Source organism: Topomyia yanbarensis, chromosome 3 (assembly GCF_030247195.1).
Source record: "Topomyia yanbarensis strain Yona2022 chromosome 3, ASM3024719v1, whole genome shotgun sequence".
NCBI lineage: Eukaryota > Metazoa > Arthropoda > Insecta > Diptera > Culicidae > Topomyia > Topomyia yanbarensis.
The window spans coordinates 4819632-4843581 of NC_080672.1; the positions used below are offsets into that span (position 1 = coordinate 4819632).

At 39.3% G+C, this 23950-nt stretch overlaps 1 protein-coding gene across 1 annotated transcript in view; it reads right to left on the reverse strand.

The window, feature by feature from the left end:
• The window catches only part of LOC131691758 (uncharacterized), a 403765-nt gene that overhangs the window by 307065 nt on the left and 72750 nt on the right, over positions 1-23950 (reverse strand). The window contains exon 3 of the mRNA XM_058978386.1: positions 17710-17835. The gene's annotated coding sequence lies outside the window, so the exon portion shown is untranslated. The remainder of the gene's footprint in view (positions 1-17709; positions 17836-23950) is intronic.

Here is a 23950-nt window from a genome sequence, read left to right on the forward strand (position 1 = left end):
GTGCAATAGTCTTGTTGATATAGACAAAGCACGATGGCGAGAAATGATGCCCGAAGTTGGGATGAATGCTGAGCAAATAAGGTGAACACGATTCTCTAATCGAGGCTACATGAGTGGTATGATAGTTGAGAGAGAGAGAGAGAGAGAGAGAGAGAGAGCGAGCGCACGATCGGAAACATTTCTCATATGTATATGCGACGCAGTCCTTCTATATATGGTCTACTTAATCAGGCCTTGCATTGGTATTCTAGGTCGAGTGACGTCATTGTCCGAAAAAATTAGAACAAAATTTTCTGACAATGACGCCATTTCAAGAATGCATTAGTGGATTTGCGTGTAATATACAACTCAAATATGGAGAGTTGCTTTGGTGACATACGTCGGTTACGTTTCGTGTGGATGTCGGGAGATAGAGAGAGCGTAAGATTGAGGGAGAATTTCAATATAACGATGACGAAGAAGTTCTAGTCAGCGACATGCGTCTTTCACTAGGCTTTGGGAATAGCTCATTCGAGTTGTAAAGTACGAATTACACGATACGTCACGCTTGCGTCACTGGTACTGCCCGTCAGAGTAACGTCAGAATTAGTTACATAAGATACAAATAAATGGACCATTCATACACAACGTCAACGGAACGGAACGTTTTGACGTACGGGACCTGAGAACGGGCACACGAGAAACGCATTTGAATTATCCTGACGGAACAGTGACGTAGCTGATGTATCGTCTGAATCGGGCTTATAAGACCGAACTTGGGGAGAGAGCGTAACTTAACACTAGAGAACGAGCGAAGGGTCGCAGTCGCTGGGATTGAACGTGAGCATCAGCGTTGCCATAGTTGCGGATTTTTCCGCAATCCTGCGGATTTTCCGCAACTTTAAATAGAGTGGCGGATTTTTCTGCGGATTTTCTGAATTTGCGGATTTTTTGCGGATTTTTCATGAATGAATCAAATGGCCCTAATTTTTGATTTTTTGAATTGTATGTTTAATCACAATACGTACATTATATTATTTTAATAAATTAAATTATGCAATAATTGGCGTACAAGGATGTAAACGACTTTGACTTATAGGTGAACATGGGGAGACTTTTCAGCTAAACCTGCATAACTCTCTAAAAAGTTTTCAATCGTTCAAAACTCATTGAGATATGACGTAGAAAGATAATGTGCGTGTTCATGATTTTTTTGCAGAATTTTTAAATTATTTTTGCAAAAGATATAAAAGTGTTTCTGTGAACGTTTTCTCTGGTCAACTGCGGGGAGACTTGACCAAGGCCTGGGGAAACTTGTCCAAGAAAAATTGAAATAAAGACATTAAACATACTGTAATCCTTTTTTCCATATTGTCCAGATTCTTAGGTAACAGTAAAAAATATAAAAGGGTTGCGTTTCAAAAATTTCGATTTTTAAATTTATTTCCTTTTAATGATTATCTGTACTGCTTACATTGCATGTTCACACTTACGAAATTATCCATATTACTGCTAACTTTGACTACTAATACTAAAATATATAGACTGGTATTTTAGGTGGGATTTTTGTGTGACGTGATTAACATTAACAGTAGATACCACAGCGTAGTAAATATCAGAAATTTCGTATCCTTCTTCAGATTATTGTCACTTGGTCTAGTCTCCCCAACATTGGTTCTTACGTTCAATGTCATGTAAATTTTAGTAATAATTCCAATGTTCCGATTAATGTAAAATCGTTTCACTATAAGGAATAAGATGTGATATAAGTACTTTGAATGTAATTATTAGTCGAGTAGATATGACTATACAAAGTTTGAAAAAAGAAATACTTAAATAATTTAACTTAAATTTATTAATTACGGAATATTTTTTATAAGGAAAGGTATTTTTCATTCCAAACTTTTAAAATTACCTTTCATTCCAAACTTTTGAAATTACAAAGCATGAAATTTTTTTTGGAACCTAATAGAATTCGTCATAGCCAATAATAGAATTCTGCGCTTGGTCAAGTCTCCCATGTTCCCCTACTCACTTAACTCAGCTAGGAAATTTCCGGAGCGAGTAAACAATTGATTTCGAAACGGCAAAGCAAATTTTGGTTGCTGAATTTCAGCGAAATAGTTTCAGCAACCATTGATAACTCAATAAAAATACATTAAGTGTTGATTATTTTCGACCGTGTTGCTCATCAGCTTGCTGTGGAAAAGCTAAGGCGGACTGGACTGCCGGACTGGCTGACTAATTGAATCTTCTCGTATCTTGCGAACCGTAGCGGCTCGGTGCAACTTGGAACTACACTCTCGGATCCTTTCCACATTTCATCTGGCGTTCCTCAAGGGAGTTATCTCGGACCTCTTCTATTTGTGCTCTTTGTGAACAACCTCTGCAGTGAATTATCGTCTTCTAAAGTCATGTATGCTGATGATCTGAAAATGTACCGAGTCATAACAACTATGGTAGACTGTTGTGCATTGCAAAAGGACGTCGATAGGATCATTGAATGAAGTGACAGAAACGGAATGAGTGTGAATATTCAAAAATGCAGCACAATCACTTTTACACGAGTTGGACTCATCAAACGCAACACTATGCATTACACTGGTACGCAGTATTCTAGAATATGACGTTACTATTTGGGCTCCGTATCACACCATACACATTAATCGTATCGAACGGGTACAGAAGAACTTTATCAGGTTTGCACTTCGTCGGGTACTCTGGCAAAATCTTTTCCAGCTTGCTCCATATGAAGTCATATCGCTGTACCTTCATCAATCTCCCTACGTTGCGAAACAGACGGATCTTTCTGCAACGACTTTTCATTTTCGACCTTCTGACAGACAACGTAGACTCTCCTGCGCTTCTAGCAACACTTGACCTCAACGTTCCTGGAAGATCTTTCCGAAGAATTGATTTTACGGCCAGAATAATCCATTGGATGTTTGCTGTCAACTCTTCAACAGTGTCTATAATTTGTTTGATTTTAATATTAGTAAAAAATCGTTCAAATTAAAAATAGGTTTAAGTTAGTGTGTGATGTAACTTTTTTTAATCGGCGACAATACAATACAAGTGTAAAAGTTCGACAAAAAATACTATAAACTGAGATTGTTTCTTCGATCCCGCTTTTCTCGTTGTTTCAACTATTCGCTAAGTATTACTTTAAATTTTTAAGCAGCAAAATTTAAAAACGCTAAAGTTTTAAAACTTTACAGATTTCAAAGTCCATAATTTTGAAAGTATAATGCTTTAAAATCAAATTTATGAATATTTAATTTTTTTGTTTTGAATTTATGAATATTTTTCTTATTGATTTTCAATTAACTAAATTTCAAAATTCTTGGATTCTCAAATTTTTATATTTCCAATTTTCAAATTTTGAGAAGAAATGGAACTTTAAAATCTTTGAATTTTAAAGTTTTGAATGTTTAATTCTTTAAACCTTATGTCTTTAAACCTTTTAATTCCTAAATTTTGATATAATTTTTATATCACAAAATTTTCAATTAACATATCTTCAAATTTTAAAATCTATTAATTTTTAAATTCTCGAATTCTCAAATATATCTTAAATTTTAAAAATTGTTTAACTTTTCGAATTCTCAAATATAATTAGAATGTTAAATTTTTTTAACAATTATTTTTTTTAATTTTTATGCATTTAAATTTTTAAAATAAAAAGATCAAAAATTTCAAATTAAATGTTTAGGCCTGTAAATTTTCAAATTTCCAATTGAACCTAGAAAAAAAATTTATTATATTAATTGTTTATTAGATTTTTAAATCTCCAATTTTTCAAATTTTTGGGTTCTAAATTTTGAACCTTTTAAATTTTTTAATTTTAATATTTTTTTTAAATCTTAAATAACTTTTTTTAATTTCATAGTTTTTAGATTTTTAATGCATTTAATTTCTTAAATTTTAAATCATTTAACTTAAAATTTTGAAACATTTTAATTTTTAAATTCGTGATTTCCTGAGTTAGATTGTTTTTATTTCGATTATTGACGTTTTAGCCTTAGGGTCATTAGCCTCCTCTTTCAGGATAGAAAAATAACTTTAGAAAACTCTCTAACTCTATGTGCGAGATTGATAATTGAATCTAAGTGAGCTGCGAACGAGGCAAACGATTTATTATCTACGCTATGCCCGCCTTTTTGAATTTGATTAACGCATCCTTAAATTTTTGTGCTTTTTTTTCAGCTAAGGTTTTTTTTATTTTTCGATGCTTTTATTTTTTAATCTTAATTGTTTTTTTTATTTGTGAAATTTATTAGGTTTTAATTGTGATTTTTCCATCATTTAATTTTAAATTTTTATATTTCCAATTCATGATTTTTTTAAAATGTACCTTTTTGAAAATATCTGGTGCGCAGAACTAAATATACGTCTGATCGGATTTCCGCAGCTCCTTTAGTTCATTGAGAAAGTGGATTTTCTCCCACATTCAGCGGCCAGTGTGGAAAAAGTTTTCAGCCAAACATTTGAAAATTGAAAAATAAAAGTTATTCATACATAATGAGAATAGATTGTAAAAAAGCTTGACAAGCCCTTAATGGTAGAAAAAATAAAAAATAGGGCTTTTATTGCTTGCGGATTTTTTGCGGATTTGTACGTCAGCCAGTGATATCAAATTTGCGGATTTCCCAAAATAAATAATGGCAACGCTGGTGAGCATCATTCTGTTGGCGAAATTTGACTCGATCGGTCGTGATTTTGTAGTTGTGCGTCGGTTGATTTAAAATGGCCACTAAGCGTCACGACAGATACTACGTATGAACTGTCGACATATCCCGCATGTAAATTATACGGGGAAAAATGAAGCATTATTAAACTTAAAATAGTGCTTCAACTTTTCCCGTATAATTAATATGTGGAATGTGATCAGCCCCAATAAGACTTTAATGTGACTAGTATCGATGATCAATAAGTCAATACGCACTGAAAATTTCTCGCGTCTATTTATATGAATCTAATTTCAAGTTCCGTTATTGCTAACAAGCCCGTGTATCAGGTTAACAATCCTTTGTATTTCCGATCAATGGTCGTTATTACCGCTCATTCACTTATATTTTACAAACAATCCGATGTGGAAATTAGAAAACACTTTCCCTGATTTATAACATCTCGCGCTATCATAACTCTTTGTATAACGTGTTATCACTCGGTAGTTTTCAACTCAATGAACATATCGTAGAAAAAATAACGAAATCTGTCCAAATACTGCAATACTTGCTATAAATAGTGATCCGGCCCATTGCGCAGGTAAGATTTGCTTTTCTAGGCAATACTCCCACGGTCGGCTGTGTGGAGTTCAAACTGCTTTTATTTGGGAAACAGGATACCCTCGGTAGTCGGCTACCCAGAGTTTAATTAAAACCAAAAACTAAACAAGATTTTTTCTTTTTCGAGTGATCGTATACTCGAAGGCTAACTAAACAACTACTTAATAAACCATGTCGCATCGCTTGCTGGTGCGAATCCTAGAATTCTAAACCTCCAACTCCGCGACACCTATGGAAGCGCCTGATGATTCGTCGTGCTTCCGTTAAGTAAGTGGAGGATCAACAATTACAGTCCCCCTTATCCTTCACCGTTCTTCGTGAACGATGGAGATGGCGGCAGTCGGCAATGATGGCCTTCATGTGTTGATGTTTTAATATGGATCAAATTGGTATGAATTTCTACTTACCATTTCCAAAGCAACTCTTATTAGATAATCAGCAGTCAAACATGATGAAGTCTGTGTGCAATCCGGCAAAATCATCGTCACAACGCAACGTACCATTCCTACGCTTCCTTTTTTTTTTTTTTTTTTTTTTTATTCATTTCGTTTATTTGATAGGCACAAATGCGTTAGCCTGGCGGTGCCAAATTCTTTTGTTTTTACATTTTGTATATTTTAAAACTAGGAGGTTACAATGTTGAAATATTTTTTTAAAAAAGAAAAATTTTACAGCTATCTTAAGACTAGAAATAAGATTCAATATACAAGAGAGGGGGCGAAAGATTTTTTTTATGAAAAAATTTTAAAACAAGGAATTCAATAGTAATAATTTTTAGGAAATATTTACACTTATCTTAAAACTAACAATATAGTTTGGTACACAAAAAGGGGAACAAATATTTATGAGAAAATTCGCATGTGTTTTAAGACTAGGGATACAATTCTATTTACAAGATGGGGGACAATAGTTTTAACAAAGAGGTAAAATTACAACTATCTTAAAACTAGGAATACAGAATACAAATTTGAACTTTTTTAGCGGAGACTTATGCTTGGTCAAGATATTCAGAGGGGGGCTGTAGAGGCAGTTGTATCAAGGACAGGGGAGAGAAAGCGTAGATGGTGACCGGGAGAGAAGAGCAAAACTTGCAACTTTCGCTCAAACGGGAGATCAGCGAAAGATTACCGCCTCAGTCTAGTAGGTCGGATTGGCGGATGGTATTCTTCGGACCCGCGGGGAATCCTTCAAAAGTCATCGGACCTTGAGTCGCTCTCGCTTCAGTTTCCGTAGTGGTAAGTGCGACGGCGGTTACATAGTTGCAGTCTGGAGCTGATCGGTCCCACAAGGCAAGAGAAAGCTTCTAAAACGAGAAATAAAAAGAGAGGGGCTAAATTGGGATATTTGTCGTTTTTATGAAAGTATAAATAAGGGACATATAGGGGAAATCACGATTTGCCAGTATATCTCGGACTGGGACATTGGGTGGTCTACCTCGGGCCCGAAGGGAATCCTTTAACTGAGACCTGGCGTCCAAGTACCCGGCGCATACCCAGACAACGTGCTCGACGTCGTGATAGCCCTCGTCACAAGCGCACAGACTACTCTCCGCAAGCCCAATACGCCGCAGATGCGCATCCAAGGTGTAGTGGTTGGACATAAGTCGGGACATTACACGAATAAAATCCCGACCCACATCCATCCCCCTGAACCAAGGCTTCGTTGATACCTTTGGGATAATGGAATGTAGCCATCGTCCAAGTTCACCATTGCTCCACGAGGTTTGCCAACTGTTGAGTGTCCTCTGACGACAAATACTAAAAAATTCGTTGAAGCAGATTGGTCTTTCGTATATGTCACCATTTAATGCGCCCACCTTTGCTAATGAGTCGGCCTTTTCATTGCCCGGGATAGAGCAATGAGAGGGGACCCAAACAAAGGTAATTTGATAAGATTTTTCAGATAACGTACACAAGGACTCCCGTATCTTCCCCAGGAAATATGGGAATTGCTTTTTGGGCTTCATCGCACGAAGAGCCTCGATGGAGCTGAGGCTGTCCGAAATGATGAAGTAGTGATCTGTGGGCAGAGTGTCGATGATCCCAAGGGTGTACTGAATTGCAGCTAACTCTGCGACGTAAACTGAAGCGGGATCATTGAGCTTGAATGAAGCGGTGATAGTATTGTTGAAGATACCGAAGCCAGTGGACCCATCGAGATTTGATCCGTCAGTGTAAAACATTTTGTCACAGTCGACTTCTCGGAATTTATTATAAAATATATTGGGGATCACTTGCGGGCGTATATGGTCCGGGATTCCACGAATCTCTTCCTTCATGGATGTGTCGAAGAATACAGTAGAATCAGAAGTATCTAGGAAACGGACACGGTTGGGATTGTACGAAGAAGGATTAATGCTCTGTGCCATGTAGTCGAAGTACAAGGCCATAAATCGGGTTTGAGAATTAAGCTCGACGAGCCTCTCGAAGTTTTCAATCACCAACGGGTTCAGAATGTCGCATCGGATGAGCAATCGATATGAGAGTTCCCAAAATCGATTTTTTAGCGGAAGAACGCCCGCCAGCACTTCGAGACTCATCGTATGGGTCGAGTGCATGCAACCCAAGGCAATGCGCAAGCAACGATACTGGATTCTCTCAAGTTTGATGAAGTGTATGTTCGCAGCGGAGCGGAAACAGAAACACCCGTACTCCATCACCGACAATATCGTTGTTTGGTACAACCTAATCAGGTCTCCTGGGTGAGCACCCCACCATGTTCCAGTTATTGTTCGGAGAAAATTGATCCTTTGTTGGCATTTCTGTTTCAGATACCTAATGTGACATCCCCAGGTACCTTTAGAGTCGAACCAGACCCCGAGATATTTAAATGTGAAAACCTGGTTGATCGTTGCACCCATTAATGAAAGCTGGAGTTGCGCCGGCTCACGCTTCCTAGAAAAAACAACCAACTCAGTTTTCTCCGTGGAGAACTCAATACCCAGCTGAAGAGCCCAAGCAGACAAATTGTCCAAGGTATTTTGTAATGGTCCTTGCAAGTCGGCAGCTTTGGGCCCTGTAACAGAGACCACCCCGTCGTCTGCAAGTTGCCTTAGCGTGCATGAATTGGCAAGACAATCGTCAATGTCATTCACGTAGAAATTGTAGAGCAGGGGACTTAGACATGAGCCCTGGGGAAGACCCATGTAGCTAAATCGCGATGTTGTTAAATCGCCATGCGAAAAGTGCATGTGCTTTTCAGACAACAGGTTTAGCAAAAAGTTATTTAAAATTGGCGAAAGACCATGCTGGTGCAGCTTCTCTGACAGAATGTAGATAGAAACTGAGTCAAAAGCCCCCTTAATATCCAAGAAGACTGATGCCATCTGCTCTTTGTTAGCATAGGCCATTTGGATTTCTGTAGAAAGCAACGCAAGGCAATCGTTCGTCCCTTTGCCTTTGCGGAAGCCAAATTGTGTATCTGACAGTAAGCCATTTGCTTCAACCCAATTGTCGAGGCGAAACAAGATCATTTTCTCGAACAACTTCCGAATACAGGACAGCATTGCAATCGGCCGATACGAGTTGTGGTCGGAGGCTGGTTTTCCTGGTTTTTGAAGGGCGATGACCTTCACTTGCCTCCAGTCATGAGGGACAATGTTACCCTCAAGAAACTTGTTAAATAAGTTCAGCAAGCGCCTTTTTGCAGTGTCAGGCAGATTCTTCAGCAAGTTGAATTTGATTCTGTCTAACCCTGGGGCGTTATTGTTGCATGACAAGAGAGCAAGGGAAAACTCCACCATCGAAAACGGTGTTTCGTTCGCGGTATCGGGAGGAGACGCGGCGCGGCACGTTTTCTGTACCGGGACAGAGTCCGGACAGATCTTCTTGGCGAAAGCGAATATCCAACGGTTTGAATATTCCACGTTCTCGTTGGTACTATTACGGTTACGCATACGTCGAGCCGTACCCCAAAGAGTGCTCATCGCTGTTTCTCTCGTTAACCCGTCGACGAACCGGCGCCAATAACTGCGTTTTTTGGCTTTCATTAGACTCTTCATTCGCCTTTCTAACGACACGTACTGTTGATAGCTAGCGGGTAACCCGTCTTCCCGGAAGGCCTTATATGCAGTGGACTTTTCCGCGTACAGCTCTGAGCACTCTTTATCCCACCACAGGGTGGGAGACCGTCCATGGGTATTCGCGCTGGGTACTGGTTTAGTCTGAGCTTGATTCGCACTGTCGAGAATCAAGCCAGCCAAAAACCTGTACTCTTCCTCCGGAGGAAGTTCTTGAGTGGATTCGATTTTAACGGATATCGCGGTCGCGTAACTCTTCCAATCAATGTTCCGTGTGAGGTCATATGAGACATTGATTGTTTCCGATGGTCTTGAACCGTTAGCAATTGAAATCACGATAGGCAAATGATCGCTACCGTGGGGATCAGGGATCACCTTCCACATGCAATCTAACTGTAGCGATGTCGAGCAAAGCGACAAATCCAACGCGCTTGCGCGTGCTGGTGGTGTAGGAATCCGCGTCATTTCTCCCGTGTTTAAGATGGTCATGTTGAAATTATCGCAAAGATCTTGGATTAATGTTATCTATTATCATCATGAAGACAGCCCCATACCGTACCGTGCGAGTTAAAGTCTCCCAGAACTAGCCGCGGTGCCGGTAAGGATTCCGTGATATTACAAAGCGTTCGGTGCCCTACCGAGGCTCTAGGAGGAATGTAGATGGAAGCAATGCAAAGGTCTTTACCTTTGATTAAAACTTGACAAGCGACAATTTCAATGCCTGGTGTCGAAGGAAGGTTAATTCGGTTGAAAGAATAGCACTTTTTGATCCCCAAAAGTACTCCTCCATAGGGGTTTTCTCGATCCAGACGAATTATATTAAAGTCGTGGAAGTTGAGATTTATATCGGAAGTTAACCAAGTTTCACATAATGCGAAAGCATCACATTTTAAACTATTTAGTAAAAATTTAAAGGAATCGATTTTCGGGAGGATACTTCTGCTGTTCCACTGTAGAACAGTGATCGAATCGGTGACCTCGTTCGATGACTTAGCCATCGAAGGATACGATCGCTGCAAGGAGGGGCCATTTAGTAGTCAACTGCTTCAAAAATGTTTGCACTATAGGGAGAAAACGTATCAGAAGGCTTTTAAGAGGATCAGTAACATTGAAAGCTGTGAAAATTAAGTCCACTATGTCAGAAAATTTCATTAGTCCGCTACTGGACTGAGTATCTGTTTGAAAAAAGGGGACACTTGGGGTTTTTGGTGTCCCTGGAAGTGGTGGGTACTCCTTGTTAGAATTAATATTTCCAAGTCCTGGAGCAAATTGCTTCGGCTTTTGTGCATCACTTCCGTTGGATTTATTGATTGCGGTTGGCGCACTCTGAGTGGACGACACCTTGGCACCCTTACGAGGCAATGTAGGGGAGGCTAGATTTCTCCTCTTCCTGGATTCCCCTGGGTTAACCAATGATGTTCCCTCTTGTGGGTCGTCAGATTCTTGCTCAACGCCAGCCAAAAGAGCAAAGGAATTTTCGGAAGGGACAGATGGCGAAGCATTCTTTAGCATTTCTGCATAAGAGTGCCTCGAGCGATCCTTAAGGGAGCGCTTAATTTTATCCCCGCGCTGCTTGTACGCCGGGCATGACTTAAGAGCATGCGGAGGGCCCCCGCAGTAAATACACTTCTCAGTTTCTCCACCGCAAGCGTCATCCTCATGCTCTCCCTCGCATTTGCCGCACCGTTTTTTATTGCCACAATAAGTGGCTGTGTGGCCCAGTTGCTTGCAATTGCTGCAGTTCATTACCCGCGGTACAAATAGGCGAACAGGTAGGCGAACCTTATCCAGGAGGACATAGTTGGGAAGAGCAGATCCGGAGAAAGTCACCCGAATCGAGTCTGACGGAGAATAAGTTGTCTTATCATCTTCAGTTTTTGCGGAATACAATTGCTTGCATTCCAGAATTTTCACCTTTTGAAGTGAAGGGTCCTTAAAGCAGCCAACCCCGTACTTCAACAGGTCTTCGCACTTTAGACCCGGTTCGGCGACGACCCCATCGATCTCCACAACTCTACAAGGCACATACACTTTGAATTGCTTCGTAAAACGCTCGCTGCGAGCAATCTGGTTTGCCTGGTCGAGGTCATTTACTATAACGCGTATCTTATTAGCTCGAACACGTGTTATCTGAGCCACGGACGGGTAGTTGGCAGTCAGCTCCCGTGAGATTTCTAGAATATTGGGCGATTTCGTGTTGGGCCGGAAATACACCACCCAGGGTCCAGTCGAACTGGCTGGGTATGTTTTAATACGGGGAGGACTGGGGGAATCAGGGGAGGGAGTAATTTCGGGTTTATCCGGTATATCCATGGGAATATCATTCCCATCCAATGTTACTTCGCCCTCGGCCATTTAGGCACGAGGATAACACGTGGTGTAAACGAGAGACGAAACTTATATTCAGGGGAAAGGGCAGAAGTAGAGACCGATCGGGGAAAGGGAAATGAAAGAAAAAAAAAATACTTAGCTTATATAGCGGCGATTCCGGCTATTCTGGTATTCACTTCACCAGCCTGGGCACCGGCGAACAAAGACTGCCTCGAACAATGGTTGACCTTCACTGACAATTTATTCTTGTTCACTTTATGCACAGCACCAGAAAACGAACTGCTTCGATCGAGAGCTCGGAGAGTTATGACCTACGCTTCCTTGTTCAGCAAAAAGCGCGATTCTGACAATTCCATTGAGGGAACATCTAATTTGCCTATAAATTGGCTAAGTGGCTCCTGATTATATCTCCGGTTCTATTTACTCTTAAATCAAACCATCAGTCGCTTAAAGTCTAGAAAGATTATTAGTTTTTAGCGGCAGTGCTGCCAACTATGCGATTTTTCTAGTTCAAAAATTAAGGTTCATTTTTCTCGCACTACATATATTTTAATTTTTAAATTTTAATTCCGATGTGTTCCTTACACATTTTTACGCATAAAAAACACTTTTAATTTCAATATAATTTGAGCTTATCCTGAGATACACCATTTTGAAACGAAAAAACGCAATTTATCATATAAAATCGCAAGCGCACAACGAGAAAAATCCAGCTTTAGTAAACTGAATTTACACACTTTATCGTTTATCGTGAAGTACACGAGATATGATGAAAAACTATAGAATTTTACATGACGAAATGTGAGTTTTTTTTTTTTTCAAAACGGTGTATCTCGGGATTGGCTTAAATTATATTGAGATTCGAAGTGTTTTTTTATGTAAAATATCTGAGGAACACGATGAAATTATAATTTTCAAAATTTAAATGCATGTATTGCGAGAAAAATTAACTTTTGATTTTTACATGGAGAAATAGCATAGTTGGCAGCACTGCCTCTAAAAACTAATATTTTTTCTAGACTCCGTGAACAATTTTCTTCTAAAACATTTTAGAGAATAGAGCCAGAGATAAAATCAAAAGAAAATCAAGGGTTTCAGCAATTTGTCAAAACGGGGGATGCTACCATGGACCGAGGGGTTGTTTAATTGACTCAAAAAATTGGATGTTGATACACTGATTATCTTCAAAATTTGTTCAAATCTGTGAAGGTTGATTTCAAGTTTCCATCCTTTTTTGATAACTTCGCACGGAATGACCCATATATTAGTTTGAGTACTCCATTTCGGGTAATGAGAAAGAGGACACTTAGATTAGAATGGTAATGAGAAGGCGGACAATCAGGCATTAGAAGGTGATATTTATAAAAAGATCGCGTAGTGAGTTTTTCCAGTATTTCTTGTCAGAAGACGCTCAACAATTGGCAAATTTCGCGGGATAATGGAAGTTTAGGAATCCCAAAGGTATCAACAAACCTTGGTTAAAGGGAATGGATGAAGGGCGTGAATTCCTTCGGGTGATATCTCGGGTCATGTCCAATCATTATACGTATTGGGCTCGTGAAGAGCGGTCTCTGAGCTTGTGATGACGGTTATCGCTACATTGACCATGTTGTCTGGTAGTGCGCTTAGTGTTCTAGCGCCAGATCTCCGTTAAACAATTCGCTTTGACATCGTTCCTGTCCGAGATGAACCGGCTAATCTCGATTTCCCCTATATGTGTCTCATATACATATTTTTAAATGCGATATATATCTAAATTTAGTTAACTCTTCTCTTTTGGTTCACATGCTAACAGATACCTTCATGACAGTGATCTTCAAAAAGTTTAATTTCTTTTTTCTCTGTCATTGTGGTTTGCCCTCTCTTCACTTTCCCTGGTACGGTCTCTGCTATTCTTATGTTGGAATCAATCACCCTTGTGTATGTATTTTGCTTTTCTTATAAAAAGCCTAATAGTGTTTCTGCCTGCTTCAATTTTGAATCAAATAATAGTTCTTGTGAAAAAATTACAAATTGTAAAAGCATTCTATAGTCTGCAAAAAATTGCATTATTAGTTTTTGGATATTGATCAGAATTCCTTGTTTTAAGATATAGATATGTCAAAATGTATTCCCCTTAGTATTAATATAAAAAATAATTTCAAATTTCAAACAAATCTTAATTTTTATCCACGATTGATAAGTCATTTTAGTTTCAAATGAAAGGTACAACGTTCCCATACGCTGCAACTGAATTTCATTTAATTCCGTCTTCCGGTTCCGGAGTTACAGGTTGAAGAGTGTGGTCACGCAATAAATTCCCATATAAATCGACATCAGCATGTTATCTACAAGATGCAAAACTTTATAAAATGTGTTCTAAATTACTTTGATATATAGTTTCAGCTGACTAATGCCCAATAAAACCCACATTGGTCACTTTGAACATCTTCGACGAAACTGGAAGCCTCGGGAATGCGGCTTAGTTCCTGAATTAAATTCACATCTGCTTCTCCGAAATGTCTTTCTATATTTTATTAAATTTAGTCTCAAATGAAAGCTACAGCATCCCTTTTGACTACTATTAAATTTCATTGGAATCAGAGTTCTGGTTCCTGTGCTTCGGGTTGAAGTATGTGGTTACATGCGAAATTACTATACAAACCGGTGTAATATTTTCATCTAATTGACACAAAAAAAATGAAATGAACTCTAAGTTGGTCGAAATTGTTGGTCCTGATCACTAATTGCAAACCCATCTTTTTATTTTGATTACAGAGGTTTTAACCTTAGGGTCATTCGCCTCTGTCGTATTAGATAAATCTATTTAGAAAAACCTCTATCCTTATGTGCGGGGTTGGGAATTGAACCCAGGTGAGCTGCGTACAAGGCAATCGATTTATCAACTACACTATGCCCGCCCCATTCAAAGTCTCTTTGACAACATTGAGAACCGTTGAGGGTTCAGGCAGATCTGCGGAAATGGCAAAGACCCGAAATTAGATTAACAGCTGTTTCTCATTTATTGCTGACTCGATGCTGACAAATTTAGTCTTGAACGAAGAGTATTGATTCCTGAGTTATGAGTAAAAAGTATGTGTGCGCATGTTATTTTTTTTCTTTTTTATCGAGGGAGAATCTTTAAAAGAGACCACTACGAACTTGATAGTGGTGCTGTCGGATTCTTACTGCAGTTCTTTCTCCAGCAAGCCTACCAAACAAACCGCAACATTCTGTATCCCCGTATCCTCTTCCTCCCGGGACCACCGTTGGGCATTACCTCGGGAAGGAAACAGGCGATGCAGGTGTGTGCATGTGACCAACAATCGCACACTGGTTACTCGGAGACAACTGAAAGGCACAGCTATACCCCACAACAATCGGGTTATATGCCTCAATCGAATTACTGAAAATTTTATCCAGCTAAAAAATGATTAAATAATGTAGCGAACCTCGTTTACCTGAAACAAATCAATATCAGCACTATTTAAAACTTATGATTGGCTAAATAGAAACATAGCAGTTGGGCTCATAATAAATAATTCTGCATGCACAGATAATTTTAAGCCATTTCATAAATTGAAATAGGACCTTTTATATTACAATTAGTAGCTCAAAATATTTCAAACAAAACCGAGTCTTTCTAATTGGTTCAAAAACTTGGTGGTGGTAGAGAATTTCATCGAAATGCATCTTTGCAAAAATTTGGGTATATTGCATACGAGGAATGCCAACCTAAGTTAGTACGTAGATTTCTTGAAATGATACTGTTATCAGTCATTAATACGCTTCAGATAATTCTCTGGGACCCTTGGAATAGAAGAGAGGCATTTTACCCCGGTGGGGCGTATTATACCCTCTTACCCTATATTCCTATCATAAAAGTCGCAGTTTATTGTTCGTGAACTGCATTGTCTAGCATAAGATTAGTAACAAATAAGACTCTGGTCAAATAGTGTCGTTGCTCAAGAGTTTATGTTTTAAGCAAATGTAACGAATCTTGATTCGGCGCCAAGATTGTTTTTCTTTCACATAGATTTCGTCCTTGTTCAAAATGCACGCATCCGGTCGCTGCCAAACTCGCGAATACAAGTTTCGAGCTCTCAATGCAACATGTTACTTATGTTCTGCTCTTTGTTTGGCAATTTTCTGCTTTTTATAGGTCATCAGGTTGTTCCGTTGTGTGATACGTTGGATTATTCCAAATCTCGTTCTCGTTTTATTGACCAACTGACTTATCGACATTTATTTATTGTTCTTAATTAGAGATACCACTTTCTGATCCAGTTTTGGGTTAGAAACTTGTATAGGTTGGATTTTAGTTACATCTCTCTCACTTAGCCATGTATATTATATTTCCTGATTATACATCATATTAACATGATGTAATCTGTTCCACAATATTCCGCCACTCGGTCAGTTGCTGCTTGTTTCCAACCTCTTAGGTGCCCGATACTCGCCAGGTTCTGCTCCACTTGGTCCAGCCATCGGGAACACTGCGCTCCTCTCCGTCTTATACCTACCGGGTTGGAGGTGAAAACCAACTTGGTGGGGTTGTTGTCCGGCATCCTCACAACATGTCCCGCCCACCAGCTTGAGCTACTTTCCGGATACTTGACTCATAGAGTCGCGCAAGTTCGTGGTTCATCCTTCTCCTCCACACGCCATCCTCCTGCACACCACCGAAGATCGTTCTCAGCACCCTTCTTTCGAAGACTTCGAGTGCTTGCTCCTCCTCGAGCATTGTCCACGTTTCGTGCCCGTAGAGAACCACCGACCAGTATGTTGTACAAGGCGCATTTCGTGTGGCGGTGAAGCTTCCTGGATCTCAAAGTTTTGTGGAGCCCATAGTAAGCAAAACTTACAGAGATAATACGCCTTCTGATCTCCCGGCTGGTGTTATTGTCCGCAGTCACCAATGAGCCTAGATAGATGAACTCGTTAACTACCTCGAACTCGTCGCCGTCGATCGTAATACTACTGCCCAAGCGTTCCCTATCGCGATCGGTTCCGCCAGCCAGCGCGTGCTTCGTCTTAGACATATTTATCTTCAGTCCTACTCGTGCTGCTTCGTGCTGCAGTCGGGTATACAGATCTGCTATCCTTGTTTCTACCGATTATGTCCACGTCGTCAGCGAAGCACACGAACTGTCCGGACCTCATGAAAATCGTGTCCCACATGTTGAACCCCGCTCTTCGCATTACACCTTCCAGCGCTATATTAAACAGCAGGCAGGACAACCCATCGCCTTGTCTTAGTCCCCTGCGTGTTTCAATCCGACCCGAGAGGCCGCCCGAAATTTTGACACAACACCTTACACCATCCATCGTAGCCTTAATCAGCCTTGTTAGCTTCCCAGGGAAGCCGTTCTCGTCCATCACTTAGCCATGTGTCAACCTTAATTTTCACTTCAATTTCAGAAGAATTTTAACCGTATAAATAAGTAAACAAGCGAATGCTGATAGTCAAGTGCGTAGCCTACTGTGATTAGCGCATTACATCCATCACAACGCGTGCAACTCAAATATATTGGATAGCTTATTCCTGATCTTTAGGTGTTACGGGAGGAAAACTGAATACAATTGCCCAACGCATGACCTTTGGTCACTGCTCCGTTTTTATTACGTACAAATGTAATTATTCCATAATTCATAGCAAGCTGTTCCCAAATTTTGGAACGCATCATTTCCGTGTGGAATCCGGAAGCTTATCCATACATAATGTTCCTGTATTTGCATTGCTTAGTACAGTGCATACTGAAGAGAGCAAATGGAACTAAAATCAAGTCAATAATCTAAATTGAATATGTGGCTTCCGGGAAACGTGCACTCCTTGTTATAAATTCCAGTGATCCCAGCTGACCTCATCTCATTCTGTATTTTAAGAGGAATCGATTAACATCATAACGGTCAGTACATATCCAGAATAAGTAGGTACACCATGTTTGTTCTAGTTGGATTGCTTGGTGTACGAAAATTTATTTCAACTTCCACTAATAGGTTAAGATAAATCAAATATGATGATGAATTTCTAAACTAAATAATATTTCAACCACACAAGTGGTAAGATAATAATTCTATCAATTCTTCCGGTGCAAACCCAACGGAAATTACCTTCCTTGATTAGTCGTCGATTAACCAGCTCATTTCGCTCACTCAATCGGCCGTCGGAGTCACGGATGCAGCGTAATGTCCCTGGATTGCCACACTTCTTCCGGCGGTATGATAAAAGTGCTTACCCTGCAAAGACACGGAAAGAAATGAAAACAGAACTTAATTACTAATCTCCATTTGTAGCATCTGAACGACGTAATCGAGTCCCGGTTAGTTGAAACAAAAAAAAGATGCAGTGAGCTGTGGAATGAATTCTAAGCAGGATACTACTGCTAACAACGGGAGCCAGCCACCGGACATAAAGAGAGAAAGAAAGTACGGTCTAATGAATAATTCATCAGAAGCAAACCATATGAGTTGGTTGACTAACGAGTGACTATCCCGTAAGAGAACCGGAAATCGTCAGCGTTCCTAGCGTTCGCCTCAATTTGGTAGACAGGTGAACGACGACGACGTCGACGACGATCACCGATACCGGAAACCGCGAATGCGCTTTTGCATGGAACAAAAACTAACAAAGTAAGAAGGTGGTAAATTATTTATGCGTCCTGAATGATGACTCAATGTGTGCGGTTTTTTCGGTTTGGGACCAGGTGTTTCTATTGGAATTGTTTTTATTTTGTATATGGAGACTTCCCTTCTAGGGCAGGTGACTGGAAGTTGGAAAAAAAGTTGCTCAGCGATAGCATGCCAGTCGGTGCTTAATCAAAGGTGGAATTAATAAAGACACGCAGAACTACAATTGTAATAAGTCAGCGACATTTACGTAGCTCGGTTTAAGTGTTTCGAAGATACATGGTTTGAATAAAACAGAAAATTGCGCCAAACGGAAGGTATAAACCGATCAATCAAACAATACTGCTTTATGTGGTGAAACATTAATGCCATAATCTAAAATGTATATTTTTATTATTTGAACATTGTTAAGAGGCTTTATTTTTACAACAGCCAATTCATTCGCATCGTATCATACACCTAAAAATTACCGATAATCATCAGGCTCGCCTGAGCTTATCCAAAATGACGAAAACAACCAAGACTGTAAGCACGGGTGGTTTGCCATCAAGAATGGGATAATTTTATATGTGATACCTGGGTGACAGCGTGTGATAGCAACACACCGGTTCATAAGCGAACCGTCTTCTACCGTCTACCGAGTCGTCGTTGCAGCGAACTCCTTGTGATTAGGGAACAAAACCGGAATGATTGATGTGAATGAAATGGAAAGGAAAATAAGGAGATTTATCTTGCTGAGCAAAGATGCTACTTTCATCAACACGTACTGTTTGTCGGTTCTTTCGAATGACATTTTGGACTGGGAGTGAGATGACACATTTTAGTCACTCATTGTTAAGAAATGATAAAAATTAAATTTTGAAGTTTTGAAATGTGCTCGCTTGAAATTAATAACATACTGAGGGTGGCATTTCAAGCAATGCTCGCAGTACTACCCTTTATACGAAATACAACACATTACATGCTTTCGATTGATATCATGTTCCGACTTATATGATTTATATATTCACCTACTTGAGACAAAGAACGGAAAGAATTTATTGCGTTTTCTATGTTGAAGGATGTAATATTTGATGCCAGTGACTCTTTTCCATGATAAAGTGTTATGTTGAACAACGAACAATTTTATCTTTCCCCAGGCTTAGAGTCTTTTTGGAAATCTGTTATTAAAATTGTGGACGAACGAAATTTGATAAGACCGCGCGTAAGTTATTGCACCTTTCTCACGAGCACAAGACGGACTTCCGGAGCCACTGGAGGTGATTAACGTGTAGGAAGAGTCTTTGATAGGCAACAAGTGCCTTAGATCTTCATATTCATGCAATTTGCCTCAAATTTTAACAAAATTTTTACCTTTTAACCAATTGATTCGACTACACTCGAGAATATCGGCTCATAAAACTCTGGGAAACCAATTTGGACATTCAATTAAGAACATACACACATAGACGTTTTCCATTCTCGGCGAAGTTTTGACCTAAATGCGAAATATTACATTACAGGTGGTGAATCCACATAGGCAAGCGCAATCGTAGTAACCCTGTTTTGCACAGAACATATTTGACATCGGTTGCTATCGGTTGACTTGGAGCAGTCATGTCGAAAACAGCAACGCAACTACGCTCGATAGTTTGTTCGTACTGCCAGCTCAACCTCGAAGCGAAGAAGTTCGACATCGTGAAGCACTTCGCGTCTGCCGGATGTTGCTGATCCCGCATTTAGAACATCCTCTACATTCTGGACCTAGGCGAGAGCTTCGGACGGAAGCCTGTTTCGAGCCGCTTGACTGCGCTACCCTTCCGACGAAACTCCTGAAAAGAAAAAAAAATCAAGGCTGCATCCAGTGCTTCAAAATCAACAGCAAGCACCATCAGCAAGGAAGAAATTGTGAAAGAACCGCATGAAACTTGAACCATGAATTTCGCCTCGTCTGAAAAACCACCGGTTAATCGCATTTGACCGAAAGGGTCATTTTTACCGAATGGGTGATTTTTTACCGAAAGTGTCATTTTTTACCGAAAGAGTAATTTTTTACCGAAAGTTATTTATTAAGAAGTGGTAAGTTTTTACCGAAAGGGTAATTTTTTACCGAAAGGATAATTTTATACCGAAAGGGTCATTTTTTACCCAAAGGGTCATTTTTTAACGAAAGGGTCATTTTTTACAAAAAGAGTCAATTTATACCGAATGGGTGATTTTTTACCGAAAGTGTCATTTTTGACCGAAAGTCATTTTTTTAAGAAGGAGTAATTTTTTACCGAAATAGTCATTTTCTACCGAAAGGGTAATTTTTTATCGAAAGGGTCATTTTTTACAGAAAAGGCTCATTTTTACCGAAAGGGTCATTTTTTATCGAAAAGGTTATTTTTTACCGAAAGGATCATTTTTTACCGAAAGAGTCACTTTTTACCGAAAAGGTAATTTTTACCGAAAGGGTCATTTTTTGCCGAAAGAGTAACTATTTACCGAAAGTATCATTTTTTACCGAAATATCAATTTTTACCGAAATCGCCATTTTTACCGAAATAGTCATTTTTACCGACAGAGCCATTTTTTACCGAAAAGACCACCTTTTACCGAAAGAGCCATATTTCCCAAGTAACACGCTTTGTTATTATATAGTATTTGTAACTCTCTTGGTAACAACTATGTTATGGAAAAAGCACACTTTGTTTGTATGTTGTGCAACTTGTTCCTAATTGCAGCAAAATAATGAAAACAATAGCTGTGCCATTTGTCGAGCACTGGGTAGTTGGACAGTTGTTCTGGGTGGAATGGCAAACAAAGATGCATTTGCAACTTGTTAGACTGTTTGTGCAAGTTAGCAAAGTTTCGGATTAGTTTCACAACTGTTATTGATGTTTGCATGCTTAACACTATTGGCCAGCTCTATAGTTACATAGTCGCACAATCAGTTTAAAAACCCGTCAAAATTCTTTTCAAATATATCCAACAATAAAAAATATTGTGTAGCAGTTGTGCAATATTTAAAACTCTCAACAAGTTGCAATTGCTACTTGGGTTTACCGAAAGAGTCATGTTTACCGAAAGATTCATTTTTTTACCGAAAGAACCATTTTTTACCGAAAGAACAATTTTTTACCGAGAGCCATTTTTAACCGAAAGGGTCATTTGACCGAAAGGGTCATTTGACCGAAAGGGTCATTTGACCGAAAGAGGGTCATTTGACCGAAAGAGGGTCATTTGACCGAAAGAGGGTCATTTGACCGAAAGAGGGTCATTTGACCGAAAGAGGGTCATTTGACCGAAAGAGGGTCATTTGACCGAAAGAGGGTCATTTGACCGAAAGAGGGTCATTTGACCGAAAGAGGGTCATTTGACCGAAAGAGGGTCATTTGACCGAAAGAGGGTCATTTGACCGAAAGAGGGTCATTTGACCGAAAGAGGGTCATTTGACCGAAAGGGTCATTTGACCGAAAGAGGGTCATTTGACCGAAAGAGGGTCATTTGACCAAAAGGGTCATTTGACCGAAAGGGTCATTTGACCGAAAGGGTCATTTGACCGAAAGGGTCATTTGACCGAAAGGGTCATTTGACCGAAAGGGTCATTTGACCGAAAGGGTCATTTGACCGAAAGGGTCATTTGACCGAAAGGGTCATTTGACCGAAAGGGTCATTTGACCGAAAGGGTCATTTGACCGAAAGGGTCATTTGACCGAAAGGGTCATTTGACCGAAAGGGTCATTTGACCGAAAGGGTCATTTGACCGAATGTCAATTGGTCGAGTGCTAGTTGCTAGTCACAATTTGATTATTTTTTTCGTTTTTTTTTGTGATCCATGTATGTGTTCATGGATCGTTTCACTGAATGTGTTGTAGCAGTGGGATCAAAACTGTTTTGATATCGGGTGGAAGAAGATACAATAGTTTCGATTCCAATAACTGATATTAGCACGATCGATCATATTATTTTGACAATAATGGTACAGTTGTATCTTGCACTGTAATCTATACAGCAAACAACAAATAGTCCTCGATCAATACATTTAATAAACGTTTCGATGGGTAAGATTATAGATTATTATTAATTCGAACAACCATTAGACCTCCATTCAATGTGTCAAGAAGAAAGCGCAGCTGTCTTGAAAAACACCTTTTGCGTAGGTATTGTTGAAGTCGATTCATCTGAGATAAGAGTTAATCTTAGACTTATTTAAGGATTTCTTGCGGTATAAATTATTTTAAAATAAAGATTTTTTTTAATGCTTGATGGAAAAAAAGATTGAAATAAGAATGACTTAAGTCTGCTATCAACCTTTGACATTATTTTTCCTTTTTGCCTTTCTCAATAGAAAGGTATTGCAATTGCTCTGAAAACCGACTTTTTAACGGAGGGCCGAGTGACATATACCATTCGATTCAGTTCGTCGAGTTCGGCAAATGTCTGTGTGTGTGTGTATGTATGTGTGTATGTATGTATGTGTGTGTGTATGTGTGTGTGTATGTGACCAAAAATGTCACTCATTTTTCTCAGAGATGGCTGAACCGATTTTGAGAAACTTAGTCTCAAATGAAAGGTGCAACGTTCCCATAGGCTGCTATCGAATTTCTAATGGATCCGACTTCCGGTTCCGGGATTATAGGGTGGTGAGCACGATCACGCAGAAAATGTCGATTTTAATAAATTCTGCAATGAATGTATAAAGGTGAAAATTTTTCCAAAATATGACCACAACTGCTTCGATTTGTAGTATTAGGTCACTAACATCCATTCAAAGTCTTTTTGGCCACATTGGCCACCATCCTCGGTTCCGGAAGCCCCGGCGGAAGTATCTAAATTCAGAATAACAGTCACATCGGTTTCTCGGAGATGGCTAGACCGATTCGACTAAACTTAGCCTCAAATGAAAGGTATTGCGTCCCCGTAAATGGCTATTTAATTTCATCCCGATCCGACCGGTTCCGGAGTTACAGGTTGTGGCGTGTGATCAGATAGCAAATTGTGATTCAAACCGATACTCCGATGAAAGCAAAAAAGGTAAAAATTTCGCTAAAATGTCTCTCAAACAACTTAAATTTGCTGTTCTCGGTCACCGACGGCCAACCAAACTTTCGTTGACTACATTGACCACCATAGACGGTTGCGGAAGTGCCCGGGAAAAGCGGCCATCTTTCAAAATTTACGAACTCGCATCAGTTTCCCGGAAATGGTTAGGCCGATTTTCACAAACTTAGTCCCAAATGATTGCTATAATATCTCCACAGATGTCTATAAAATTTCGTACGGATCGCTTATATGGGTCCGGAAATATAGACTAAATCGTCCGGTCACATATGAAATTCCCATATAAGCCGGAACTCAATTTTTTTTTTCAAAGGGGGGACCCCATGAAATTTCAGAAATCGAATTCGTATTTTTGATGCCAAACATCTTTAAAATGCATGAAACGTCGAGATTTTATGTTATCTCGAAAAATTTTTTTTTATTGAAATCGACTTTTTGGGACTTTGCCGATTTCGCAGCTTTTTTCAGTTCAATATTACCGTGGCTGTTTTTTTCTTTTTAAAAATTTTAGAACTCGAATAATGATTTATTTTCCTGTATAGAGTTGTCATGTGATGTATAATAATAAAATGTAATATATGCATTTAAAAGCTTTTAATGAATATAAACAACGCACACATTCTCGTGATTCATGATTGAGAAAGGCGCAATTGCACCGCTAGGTGGATTAAAATAGGTTTTTTATTTTGACTAATATGTA